At 39.8% G+C, this 12729-nt stretch overlaps 1 protein-coding gene and 2 long non-coding RNA genes across 5 annotated transcripts in view; 2 read left to right on the top strand and 1 right to left on the bottom strand.

Annotated features, from left to right (window-relative positions):
• Positions 1–12729, bottom strand: part of LOC133724288 (asparagine synthetase [glutamine-hydrolyzing] 2) — a 105894-nt gene that overhangs the window by 22381 nt on the left and 70784 nt on the right. The window lies entirely within an intron of this gene.
• Positions 3674–4756, top strand: LOC133735721 (uncharacterized). Its single transcript, XR_009859239.1, has 3 exons — positions 3674–3993; positions 4080–4469; positions 4632–4756. It is a non-coding gene; the product is annotated as an uncharacterized LOC133735721 (long non-coding RNA).
• Positions 7582–9025, top strand: LOC133720516 (uncharacterized). 2 transcript variants are annotated; one of them, XR_009852053.1, is made up of 4 exons: positions 7582–7646; positions 7851–7899; positions 8434–8552; positions 8719–9025. It is a non-coding gene; the product is annotated as an uncharacterized LOC133720516 (long non-coding RNA). The 2 variants fall into 2 exon arrangements; XR_009851977.1 differs by lacking the exon at positions 7582–7646 and having other exon boundaries at positions 7723–7899.

Here is a 12729-nt window from a genome sequence, read left to right as displayed (position 1 = left end):
CGTATTTTTTCACAATCAAGACCTTCATTCCAGATTCCGGGAACCAGAAAAATTACTCCCGGAACCGGTCTAAAAGCACCCAAATCGCCCTGTAGAAGCTGCTGCACCTTGAACCGCCGCTTGCCTTTTCAGTTTTAATTCCTTCTCTGTTCCAGACTTCCAGACGAGCCCAGAAGAAAGCAAGGAGAAGGAAGCCCAGCCCAGAGGAGAAAGAAAAGGATAGAAGCCCACTGACGTCACCAGGCCCACTGACATCACTAGGCCCACCGACACGTCACCTTGCCGCGTAAGCACTGCCACGTCAGCACGGTGACCCACTGCAACGTCAACCCACTGCCACATCATCTCCGGCCACTTTCAGGTGACATTTTCCGAGACTTTTCCGCCAGATTTTAGGCGGCATTTTCCGGCAACTTTCCGATCACTATTTCGAGGTATTTTTTACTAAATGTTCCCGTTTTTGAAGTTTTTTTTATTGTTTTTCTCTTCTTTTTCCTCAAGGACTTGCAACCTCCCTTCTTCTACCCCCCCTTTCTTCTTCATAGGGGAGACCAAAAGCCGAACTGTGGGGGTTCGTGCTCAGTCCAAGCTTGGAGCTTGTTGAGATCTCCAAACTTAGAGTTTGTAGAGAATTTATGATCGACCACTTACATCATTGTTTCGATCTAATCCAATACCTCTTGGAATCGGATTTCTTGGAAGCGACTACGCTCAGAAATCCCTAATTTCTTGGAAGCGATTACGCTCGGAAATTCATAATTTCTTGGGAGCGACTACACTCAGAAATTTTATATGTTTTCGTGGTAGCCATTTACGCTCCAAAACTAACCCTTTTTCTTGTTCTCTTTCAGGATGAGTAACCTGAACAAATTGGACTTTGCTCCATTAGGAACAACTGGCTCTGGATATCACAGGTGGGTTCGTGATGTCCGCCAGCATCTCAAGGCCGATGGAATCCTGGATACGATTCTCGAGCCTAGCCAGGATGTGCTAACTGTTGAGCAAGCTCAAGCTTTGGAAGAATGAAGAAGCCCTCAGAAGGCTGTGGGTCTCACTCGAATAAAGATTTGGCAACGTCCATGACTCCCTGCTTCCTGACCTAGAAGTGAGATGGCATAGCCTCCGCTTCTGTGATTTCAAGTCAGTTCTTGACTTTAACTCGGAAGCACTTCGCATTAAATCCTTAATGGAATTCTGTGGTAAAGAGATCACAGATGCGATGTTGATTGAGAAGACTCTCTCTACCTTCCCCGTCTCTTCATTGATGGTTGCTAAGAACTATCGAATCAATGTTACTGCAGGACGGATCACAAGGTTTAATGAGCTCATTAGAGCTATGAATATCTCTGAAAAGCATGACAACATCCTTGTGAAGAACTATAATTCGAGACCCGTGGGAACAGAGCATATTCCAGAGTCCAATTATAGTCGCGCCCCTAAGGGAGGGCACCAAGAGTGAAACCCTAAATCTAGGGACAATTCTGGACGTTCTAGTCCATATAGTCGCTCTACTAAGGAAGGTAACCGCCAAAATAGGCGAACACGGAATCAAAGAGGTCAACTTGGAAAGAGAGAGGGAGGCAACGCCTCTGGCCATGTTGGTGGCACCACCAACACTAAGTGTCATCCTTATGATGCTTTCAAAGCGCCTCAATCAATGGAGTCTAAGTACAGAGATGCATGTTCCCGATGTGGAGTGTCTGGTCATTGGGCACACATTTGTAGAGCTCGTGGAAATATTGTCACCGCCTACAAAGCATGCAGTGAAGCAAGAGAAGCTCACTATGTGGAACAAGAAGATCAAGAAGATGATCTAGAGTGAAGGGTTGAAGACTTCAAATCAGGCTGGGATCAATAGATCGCCAATTCTGTTGAAGTCTTTATTTTTTCCAAGAGATGTAATAGGCAATTGCCATATACTTTGTAGTAAATGTCATTGGTTTAGTTTTTCTTCACATAGGCTCATCCAAAATGAGTATGATGTCCAGGAAGGTTTTGAGATAAGTGGTACTTAAGCGAGCCTTGCTCCACCGACATCTCTCTACTCACCACCGAAAGAAGTCAAACGACTACCTTTGTTTTGCATTAGCTAGCATTTGTATTAGATTCTCCTAATGGTTAAGAGACAATGATGTACTCCGTCGGCTTTTGAATAAAATTTCGAGTTCTTTTCATTATGACTCCATTTTGATTTTGAGCATATTTCTTTGTGACTACGATGGCTGGGCCATCAGTATAAATTCAAAGACATGGAATAGCCCAAGTTCCCCTTGCCAAATGTCACCTTGATTACTGTCACAGAAACTCTCTACGCTCCTAGGGCAAATCGCACCTATGAATAGCCAATGGATACCATGCGAAATCGCATGTAGAGAACGGAAATGAGTTCCTTTGCAATACCTCTAATGATTGCGAATAAAGGCGCATCTTAGAGAAGTTTATGTGTCTCTCTAGTAAACTCTATGTCACTATTCGAGCTATTAAATTCAATAAAGTTATGAGAGAAGATCTCTTGGATTCAGACACATATTGGCTTTGTCACGATAGGATAGTTCATCCTAGTCATGATATGATGACCCATCTACTAAAGACTTCACACGGACATCCATTCTCTCGAGCGAAACGAAGCATGAATCAAAAGTTAATTCCTAGACTAAGTGTGACTGCCGCCACTGCCTCTGGCGCCTCCGCCGTCCACCACCAGCCTAGGGTTGGCACAGTCCTTATCCATGACGCCATGGATGGCGTCCATCATGGTGATGGCGCCCCAGGTGATGCTGCAATCACCAACTTTCCTTCAAATAGCGCTTCAGACGCTCAGGCCCAACTAAAATAATCATTAGTTGCTTCTAAAGCCTCTCGCTCGTTTTACAAAGCTTGTTCCTTAGGGAAGTTAGGACTGAGACCGTCCTATGCAAAAGATATGAAAATACTCATTATGTTCTTACATAGAATCCGTAGGGATTCTGTGGACTGGTTCAACCAACTTGCGGACGTTTAAATATCTCATGATGTTGTTTGACACGCAAACACGCTGGTCACGTGTTGTGCCATTGTCCACCCGTAAATGCTGCTTATACTACACTCCTAGCAAATATCATATGACAACGAGCTCACTCCCCAGATCATCCTATTCAGTCAATTGGATTTGACATTGCTAGAGAGTTTACATTGAAGATTTTCGATGGTTATTGCATATCACTAGGACTGATGTTAGACATCATATTCTCATGTACACACCCAAATGGTCTCGCGGAAACGACTACGATGGTAGCCAGGATATTGGTAATGCGCATCAATCTCCTTATATCCGCTTGGGGTGCACTATGCCAAAAAGGCCTTTAGATGACACGCATCAGACGACATAAGTTTTGTTTTATGTCGTCTGAGTTTTTCAGACGACATAATTTTCTTTTTTGTCGTCTGAATATACACTAAAACCATACTGGTTTAATTTGGAAAAATGGTGAGCATTCAGACAACACATTTGTGTAGTTGTAGAAGGTGGTGATTTCCTATCTCAAATTTGGATAAATGGTGAGCATTCAGACAACACTTATATGTTGTTTGAAAAGATGGGAAAAAACCCTAGCAGAAATTTTAGATTTCCCTCTAACAAGTTGAGTCTTTTCCCTCTTAAGCGCCCAAACCTTATAGTTGACTAATCAATGGGGTGATATTCAGACAACATATAAGTGTTGTCTGAATAAGGTGAGTTTGACTTTTTTGGTTTTAGGTCTCTTTTGGCATAACATAAACCCTTCGTGTTTTTTCATTCCCACAAACTCTGTCTAAAACTCTCTCTCCTTCAGCAAAACCCCGTCTTCCTCTCCATCTCTCTCATTTCCTTCCCCAAACCCCGCAACCTCCCCAACAGCCACCACAATCACTCTCAATCAAAAACCAACATGCCCCAAACTCCGCCTCTTCCTCTTCCGGCTCAACCCTCCGTTCAGATCCAATCCCCAGAAGGCTGCTCTCCCAAAAACAATGGTTTTTTAATTTGGGCATTTAGGGTTCTTCTGATTTTGGGGTTTGTCTGGTTTCTTACATTTTTCTCATGATTTTTCTTACTGCAGATTGAAATTGATGAAATCTCTCTCGCAAAGGCAATGCTTCGAGGCGTGGCTGGAGGAGGTGCGACCTGGCCTGGACTCGTGGGGCGAAGGGAAGGCAAAGTGGTGAGGAGTGAGGACTCTGTGAGCTACTTATACAGGCTGGGCAAAGAGGCCGATAACAACAACATCGCCGTAGGATCCCGGGGAGGCGTCGTCGATAATCTTTATGTCGGCAAATCCCTCAATCGAGACTCCGATATCGTCTTTGATTATCGATAAAAGGTCACCAGGTACTGGAAGTACCTGCAAGGCGATTATTACATTGCGCCTCTCTTCATGGTATGATGGACTTCGATAACCTTCTCGATTTCAAGAACGACGACCCACTCCTCAACCCTCTGCTAAGAAAAGGTGGGTCTTCTCTTCTCTTCGAATTGGTATTTAGGTTTTCTTGCTTTCTCACTTTACTTTCTTGATTCATTTAATTTTTTTGTATGAATTTTGCTCTCTTAGAACTTAAAATTTCATTCCTTCTTTTTTGTTCTCGACCTTTTCAACTCTTGAGTGTATTAGGAAATTGGATGATATTTTGACTGATGTGAACTGGAGAAGGTGAGGTCTTGGTTGCCAAGTGGGAAGGTTAAGCCTGTGCGGTTGAATGATGTGAATTGGGGGATTAGTTGGAAAGATCGGCGAATTCCATTGTAAGTTTTGTGTCACAGTTTAATATTAGACTCTGTTAGTTTTTGAAAGAATGTTTGGTTCCTTTTTGAGTTGGGAAAATGATTTTGATAATTCTGTAAATGTTTTTGTGGTTGATATTAGGCATGAAACTTTATCTCTGCTTTCTAATTGAAGAAAGTTTGGTTTTTTATCTGGGTTTTGAGGGAGTAGTGTTCTGGGATTTGATAATGGTTTGTGTTTATGTTTTTCATGATAAAGTTTGAATCTTTTAATTGGGTTTTTGAGTTTAAAATTTTGGGTATTTGGGTTTGACATGTGTAGGTTTTGTTAGCTGTGATTGCTGAACTGTAAGCATGTGGCAATAATTGTAGTGTTTGTTTATAATATCTCTGATTCGTTTGGTTGGAGTAAGATTCTGATTGGATTTATGTTATGAGATTCATATTAGACTTGATTCAACCTAGTACCAGTGCAAGAGAGTCTGCTCAAGAAGTTGGGAAAAGCATGCGTGGTGGTACTGCAGACTTCGGTGATCCTGTAACTTTCAGATTTGGAGAAGGAAAACTAATGCTGGGGTGGACCAGCAGAGGCCAATAGTTGAAAGTAGCGTGGACAGAAAACAGGAGTTCTATTCATCTAAGCAAAATGATGATTTTGCAGCTTTGGAACAGGTACTGTATTCTATTATTATCTGCTAGTGAATATTTACAATGTCCACTGTTTCCATTTCTTCTCCATTTAAAATATATATACATGTATCTAATTTAGAGCCTAAAAATGTCCTCAAGCATTTAAGTAGTTGGTCACTGTGAGCCCTTGTTCAATACACATGTAGCATGAAGAAGGAATGGAATGATTTGCAGTTTGATTTATTGAAATTCCTGTCTGATGGAAATATAGGGTTGATTGTTAAAGTTCATCCCAAGCAATAAGTTATATTGATGACATAGTTGTGAGATATAATTTTTGAGGGGTAGTAAACATGGCTACAGTTAGAATGAAAAGATGTCGATTGTAATGAAGTCTATAACATGGAGATACTGACATATACTGTTGGAGCATGAAGTACCTGTCTTTCAAATGCATCAGGAAGGTACTGGGGGCTATTTGGATCATATGTGCTCCTAGAATACTTCTCAAGGTTGCCATTGTTCTGTTAAGAAAAAAAAAATAGCTTTAGCATAGCAGAGAAGGATAAGTTTACCAAGCCAACACCTATTCACCTGATCCATTTGGCCTTTTTTTAGTGAGATGATTTCATCTTTCTAAATCATTATGTGCTAAGTTTCTTTAGTCACCTAGTTAATTAAGTTTCATTACCATTCTATGTTTGAATTATAGTTTGTGAGCAATTATTCTGTCTTTTTGCGGAAGATCTTAGGTTGGAATACTGGCAAAGAGAAAGCTTTAATTAACACTTTTGCTTTCTGTACATTTAAACTTAATGGTAAATTTGCTCTGCTGAGCTCATTTGGTTGGAATAATTTTTTGATAATGTATGTTCTGCATTTATCGTTTCATGTTATGCAGCACATTGAAGATTTGACACAATAAAAGTTTTCTTTGCAACGAGCACTCGAGGCTTCACGTGCTCTAGCTGAGTCATTGGCTTCTGAAAATTCTTCTTTGACAAAGACTTATAACCAACAGGTTTGGCTGCATAACATGATATTTCAGGGTATTATATTTGTGTATCTGTTTAGTTTGTCTGTGCATTAGTAGCAACATGTAGTATATGACGCATGGATATATAGCGTGGTATTATTTTATGTCTGCTTTCTAGTAAAAATATCATTATATGTTTTGTTGGACAATAGTACGAGGGATTGTATATAAGGATGCCATTATTTCAGTTGACAATGTTTCATTGTAAATTTTACTTGTTAAAGAAGGAGCACCAGTTCGATTCTTTTATTTCAGAGTAGCCTTTATCCTCTTAGGCCATAATATTTTCCCATTCTGAATTTGTTTGGACATTTCGTTACTACTTTCAAATTAAGCAAAAATTGGAAATTTTTTCCCACCATCTTGAGCCTATTCAATTTGAGGTAAATACTGACAGGTCATCACTTAATTTTATTTGACACACTATCCTGAATTCCTTGGGCTATTCTGAAAGTGTTTATTTCTAACGATTAGATTTTAATCAGTCTCATGCACACTAGATCCAAATTCCACATTTCTGTGCAATGACAAAAGACTAGTGGAGTGGTGCTACACCTTCTAGTTTTCATGACTTTATTACAGTAATTCTATTATATGTATTTCAAACATAAGCGCACATCCGCATTCCATGCCTATTGTATCATCACTGAGCAGCAAGGCATGTTATTTGTCCTAATCTGGAATATTTTGAATAAAGCTGAGCAACTGATTTTCATGCTTTTCCTCATGATATATTAGAGGAAAGTTGGTCTCTGGCTCCTCAGGCTCTAATTACTGATTCCATTCAAACAGTTCATTTAAAAGGAGTGGCTGGAAGTCCTGGCGGCATTGTTCAAGTTGGAGTTTTTACTTGTAACATACCAAGCATATGATCAAATTCTAGATGTCTGATCTTCATTGGCTGCTTTGGCTATAACACCTTTCGGGAGAATCAAAATTGTGTAGTACTTTGAAACTTGTTTCAATCAATTTATACTTAAAAACTTGTTTCCTTTTGACAATGTTTGCATTGCATCTGAACACCCACACTTTTGACTACTAGGTTCTTGACTGTGAGACACCTTCATGTAGTTGTCTAATTTTCAAACTCTAAACCAACTAGGTTGAGATTATCAAAAACACTAACCTCACATTATAATACCATACAATGGCTTCAGGGCTGAAAGTACTGAACTCTGGCAATTCTATTCTGTGGCAGGTGAAGGAATGCACGTCAGCCTTGCTGCGTTTTGTGAAGAGGTCTAGTTCTGAAAAATAAAAGTTAAAACAATGAAAATATTTTAGTCTTATCGAGCTGACAATTGTTTCTGTGTAACTAAGTATCATTTGAAATTTTCTTTTCCGTTTCATATGTTGAATATAGGGATAGTGCCAGGAAAGCTCTAAGTTCTGCTACTTGATTATGCCTTAAACAGAAATTCAACTTTATTTTTTCTCTTGTAGGCCTCATTTGAGCGAGCAAAAAAATGGGTGCTAGAACTGAAATCACAAGGTATTGTTCGCACTTTCTTGCTGTCTAAACTCACTCAGTCTTTGGCTGCTTTAAACAATTTTAGGCTATAACTTTAATTTCAGTTTTGTTTAGGTGCTGTACTCTGTATACTAACTTTCTATGCGAGTTTGCGTCTTTCAATATAGCTAATTCTATCTACTTGGATCATTCTCTTATGACAAGGCAATCCAAATATGGTCATGGCACTAGCTGGGAATAAAGCAGATCTAGTAGAGTCAACTCTCGGTCAATATGCACTTGTTGCTTTATTTTAGCATTCTTACTATGGCGTTTGAAAGCTTTTAAATTTTTTATTTTATTCTTTTCTTATAAGGGAACACGTAAAGCCATGAAAGATGTTTGTTTGAAATATAATCGATGTCAAGATTTTGCTTCTAGTTAGTTTGTTAGTCATTAGGTATCATCTTGTTTCTTGCTATGTTCTTGCTCTAATTGGGCTCGTCATTTGAAGATTTTTGTTGTTTTCTTGCAAGCTAATATGTTCTCTAATCTATTCTCTGATTTGCTTCAAAGGGCTGTAAGACATCATTTTGCTCTTTGTGCTGGCTTGCTGTAAGAAAATTGATCCTTATTTACTGGCTATCATTTTCATGGATGCGCACAATAGCAAAGACAAATTTAATCATGCTTTGGTAAGCTTTTTTCTTTTCTTTTCTTTGGTAAGGACACTTGAGTAATGTGGCTTGATGTTTTGCTATTTTGTTTATTATTCTGCTAAACTGCTTTGTCCTTGGTTGCATGATATCTGATCCAGTAAAACAAGGATATAACTTCATTCTATGTGCATATTATCTGCAGGGTTATGCATATATACTCACGCACCCCGGAATACCTTCCGTCTTCGATGACCACTTCTATGATTCGGGTGATTCCATTCATGATCAGATTGTGAAACTGGTACAGCAGTATGGCTAGCTAGTTCTTTTATTAACTTGTGTCTAGTAGAAATTCTTCCTTCTTTAAGCATTTGGACTTGTCTGCATGTCCAGATTAGTAGATATGGGTCATTTTGAATTGATATTCATGATTAGGTTTGTGTACATGAGACAATGGTGGATTAATGGAAATTGTAATGAATGATTTTGGATGTAGATTTTATGGTTTCGTACTTTCATGAATGGGCAATTTTAGTTTCCAGAATGTATGCATACCAATTGTAACGGGGGACAACTAATAAGTGTTATCTCAAATTGCAAGCTACAACAAAAGCACACCAAAATGTGTGGTTGCAACTGCACACAAACAACACAAAAATCAATTAGAAGTGTATTGTCTTTTTGGTGTTCGTACAACAGAAAATTGTAGTCTGAATGGAAAAACAACAATAGAAGTTTGATAAAAATGTTGGCTAAAGCGTATAACAACAACAAATAAGTGTGGTTGGATTTAACCAAAGATAATATATAAGACTTACAATTTGTGGCCCTTTTATATTCAGACCACAAATATTTGTCATGTTAATAACCTCAGACGACAGAAATATGTCTTGCAAATATGCTTCACACAATAGAATTTATATCAGAATGTAGTTGTTTTGTTTCTCATACAACACAAAACTGTTGTGTGATTACGTTTAAAGATACATATCGCAATGGTCCTGAAATGCAAAACTCATCAGACGACACAAGATTTTTATTTGTTTCTGTCGTCTGAAAAATCAGATGACAGAAGTGTTCTGTCGTCTGATACCCCCAAGTTCTGTCGTCTGAAAAATCAGACGACGGAAGTGTTCTGTCGTCTGATACCCCCAAGACACGACACTGTACTAGACGACATATTTTGGTTCGTTCAGACGACAGAACAGTTCTGTCGTCTGAAGGCCTTTTTGGCATAGTGGTGATGCAATATCGCATGCAGCTATACTAATTCGTCTACGACCCACCACCACTCAATCTACCTCTGTGTTACAGCTAGTGACTGGGTACCATCTCGTACTCATGCAAATTTGAGTGTGCCATTTATGTGCCAATTGCGCCGCCACAGCACACTATGATGAGTCCTTACAAACGAATGGGCAACTACGTTGGATTTGAGATTCCAACAATCGTCCGCCACTTAATGCCCTTGCTAGGAGATCTCTTTACCTCATGTTTTGCGGATTGTCACTTTGATGAGACAATCTTCCCGTCATTAGGGGGAGATAAGAACACGAATGTTCAGCAGGAACGACAGGAATTGCCGTGGTCTGTCCCCACTATGTCTCATCTCGATCCCTGTTAAAGTGACGAGATCACACATCTGCTGCAAATATGCCTGCAAGGAAGGACGTCCCTATGAGAGGACGTAGCGCCACCCTACACGGAGGTAGGCATGGTGCCAACGCCAAAGAGAGTGGCACTCTGGCGTTATAGGCCATGGCCCCAGCTAGGATGCGTGGGAGGCCTGTGGTTCGAATGATACTTTGGCACATTCCAATCCTTTAATAATCAACACTCAAAATTCGTCTCATGAGAATCTTCCGAATTATGGTTATCGTTGGGGGACGCCTCAACGTCAGAACCTATTCATGAGAATATAGAGCTCTTTGAAAATTACACTAGTGTACATGAGACGTGGGATAGAAACTCCATCATAATTGATGATGTAATCGCGCATTTCATTGCGCATGAGTTTGTTGAGTCTGATGATATCGAACCATGCACCGTTGATGAATGAATGCCAACGTAGAGAAATTTGGCCTAAATGGAAAGATGCGATCCAGGTTAAGTTGGATTCTCTAACGAAGAGGAAGGTTTTTGAGCCAGTGATGTCAACACCTCCTAACATAAAACCTGTTGACTAACGGGTTTTCGTTAGAAAGCGTGATAAGAAAAAAGAGATGGTAATCTCGCCTTATGGCGCAAGGCTTCTCACAAAACTCCCTAGAATCGACTACGATGAGACATACTCTCTCGTAATGGATGTCATTGCACTCCACTACCTTGTCAGTTTGGTAGTTTTCGAATAACTGAACATGCAGCTTACGAATGTGGTCACTACGTATCTCTATGGGGATCTAGATACGAAATATACATAAAGGTTCATGGTGAACTTCATTTACCCAAGTCAAGTGGCTCTAGAGCACGGAGCACGTTTTACAAAGAGGTTGAAATGCTCACTAAAGTGACTACTTGATTGGGAAGGGATATGTCTGCGCGTTTCCATAACAAGTTTCGTATTCTATCGCGGTTCATGTTGGACATGATCTTCATTGGAAGCCCTTAAAGAGTTAAGGGAAACCGCTGAACACTTGAAATCCGAGTTTGAGATGAATGATTTTGGGAGAACACGATTATGTCTCGGTTTGGAACTTGAACATCGTGTTGATAGATGCTTAGGCATTTTGACAAGGTCAAACCTTCAAGCACGCATGTAGTCTTGATCCTGAAAAGGATCCTCTTCGTCGAAAGGATGATGATGAAGATGTGCTAGAGGCGGAAGTGCCCTACATAAGTACAATAGGCGCATTATTGTACTTAGCTCAATGCACAAGACCGGACATCTCATATGTTGTGAACTTGTTAGCTAGATATGGCTTTGCGCCAACGCGATGCCATTGGATTGGTATAAGAGATATCTTTCGGTACTTGAGATGTACACTTGATATGGGCTCGTTCTATCCTTACAGAGAGAAGATGGATTCAGACCAATCACACACCAGAAACGCCGCCAACACTGGCTTGCGTTCTCTATCCCCATCCCAAAACGACATGTGTTTTGGAAGGTTTTGCTGATGTTGGGTATCTCTCTGACCCACACAAAAGTCTTCCCAAACTAGTTAAGTGTTCACCTTGGGTAAAGACCGTGATATCTTGGAGGTCTACAAAACAGACCCTAGTCGTTATATCTTCGAACAATGCAAAGACTATTGTTCTTCACGAAGTGGTTCATGAATGTATATGGATTGGATCCATAACTACGCATGTTCGAAGCAATTGTGGTTTGAAGTCTACCACAGATGAGCCTACGAGCATTTAGGATAATGCTGCTTGTTTTGAACAAATGAAGCAAGGCTACATCAAAAGCAACAACACCAAGCATAAACATCAACAACAGACTCTCCTCAAGATCAAAGTGAACTAGGTTCAATCTGAGGACAATATGGCAGACTTGCTCACTAAGTCATTGCCTAAATTCCACTTTCGAGAAACATGTTGGTAAGCATCATTTGAGGAAGTTATCCGAACTCCTATAACCGTAGTCATCAAGGGGAGGTGTAGCCATCAGGGGGAGATGTCTGCATGTATGGTCTTGAAACTTGAAGGGTGTGTTGTGCTCTTTTTCCCCTTCGACCAAGGTTATTTTTGTCCCACAGGGTTTTTGTTACTCGACAAGGTTTTTAATGAGGCAACGAGAGGAGCACCACGTTTGGGCGACACAAGGGGGAGTGTTCAAGTAAATATAGAACATGTGTCTGGCCCAAACCTAGTGGTAATAAGGTTTTAATTAGAGATAATCTCGGAGAATCTTAGAGATATCCATTCAATGTATGATTACCTTTCCTTGTACAATTTAGATTCTATGCATTGTAATCCTCTATATAAAGAGGCCCTTATTATCAATGAAAGTACACAGCAATTCTCTCCCGATTTCAGTTTTCCATAAACAATGACGGAATTCCTGTAAAATTAAAGCACAAAATAATATGGTAATAATCTGGGGAAATAACAATATATAATATAGAAATAAGAAAATGAAAAGAAAAATAAGAAAATATAATAATATATATGTTTATATATAGAAAAAATTTATCAAGTCGAGGCGTGCAAACACATTATCCAAAGAGAAGATTCGTCCCTTTCAACACATGGTTGAATGACGAACTTCCCT

This window comes from Rosa rugosa, chromosome 1, assembly GCF_958449725.1.
Source record: "Rosa rugosa chromosome 1, drRosRugo1.1, whole genome shotgun sequence".
Classification (NCBI taxonomy): domain Eukaryota; kingdom Viridiplantae; phylum Streptophyta; class Magnoliopsida; order Rosales; family Rosaceae; genus Rosa; species Rosa rugosa.
Note: the sequence above shows the minus strand (reverse complement) of the source record. Positions and strands in the feature narration are given on the sequence as shown.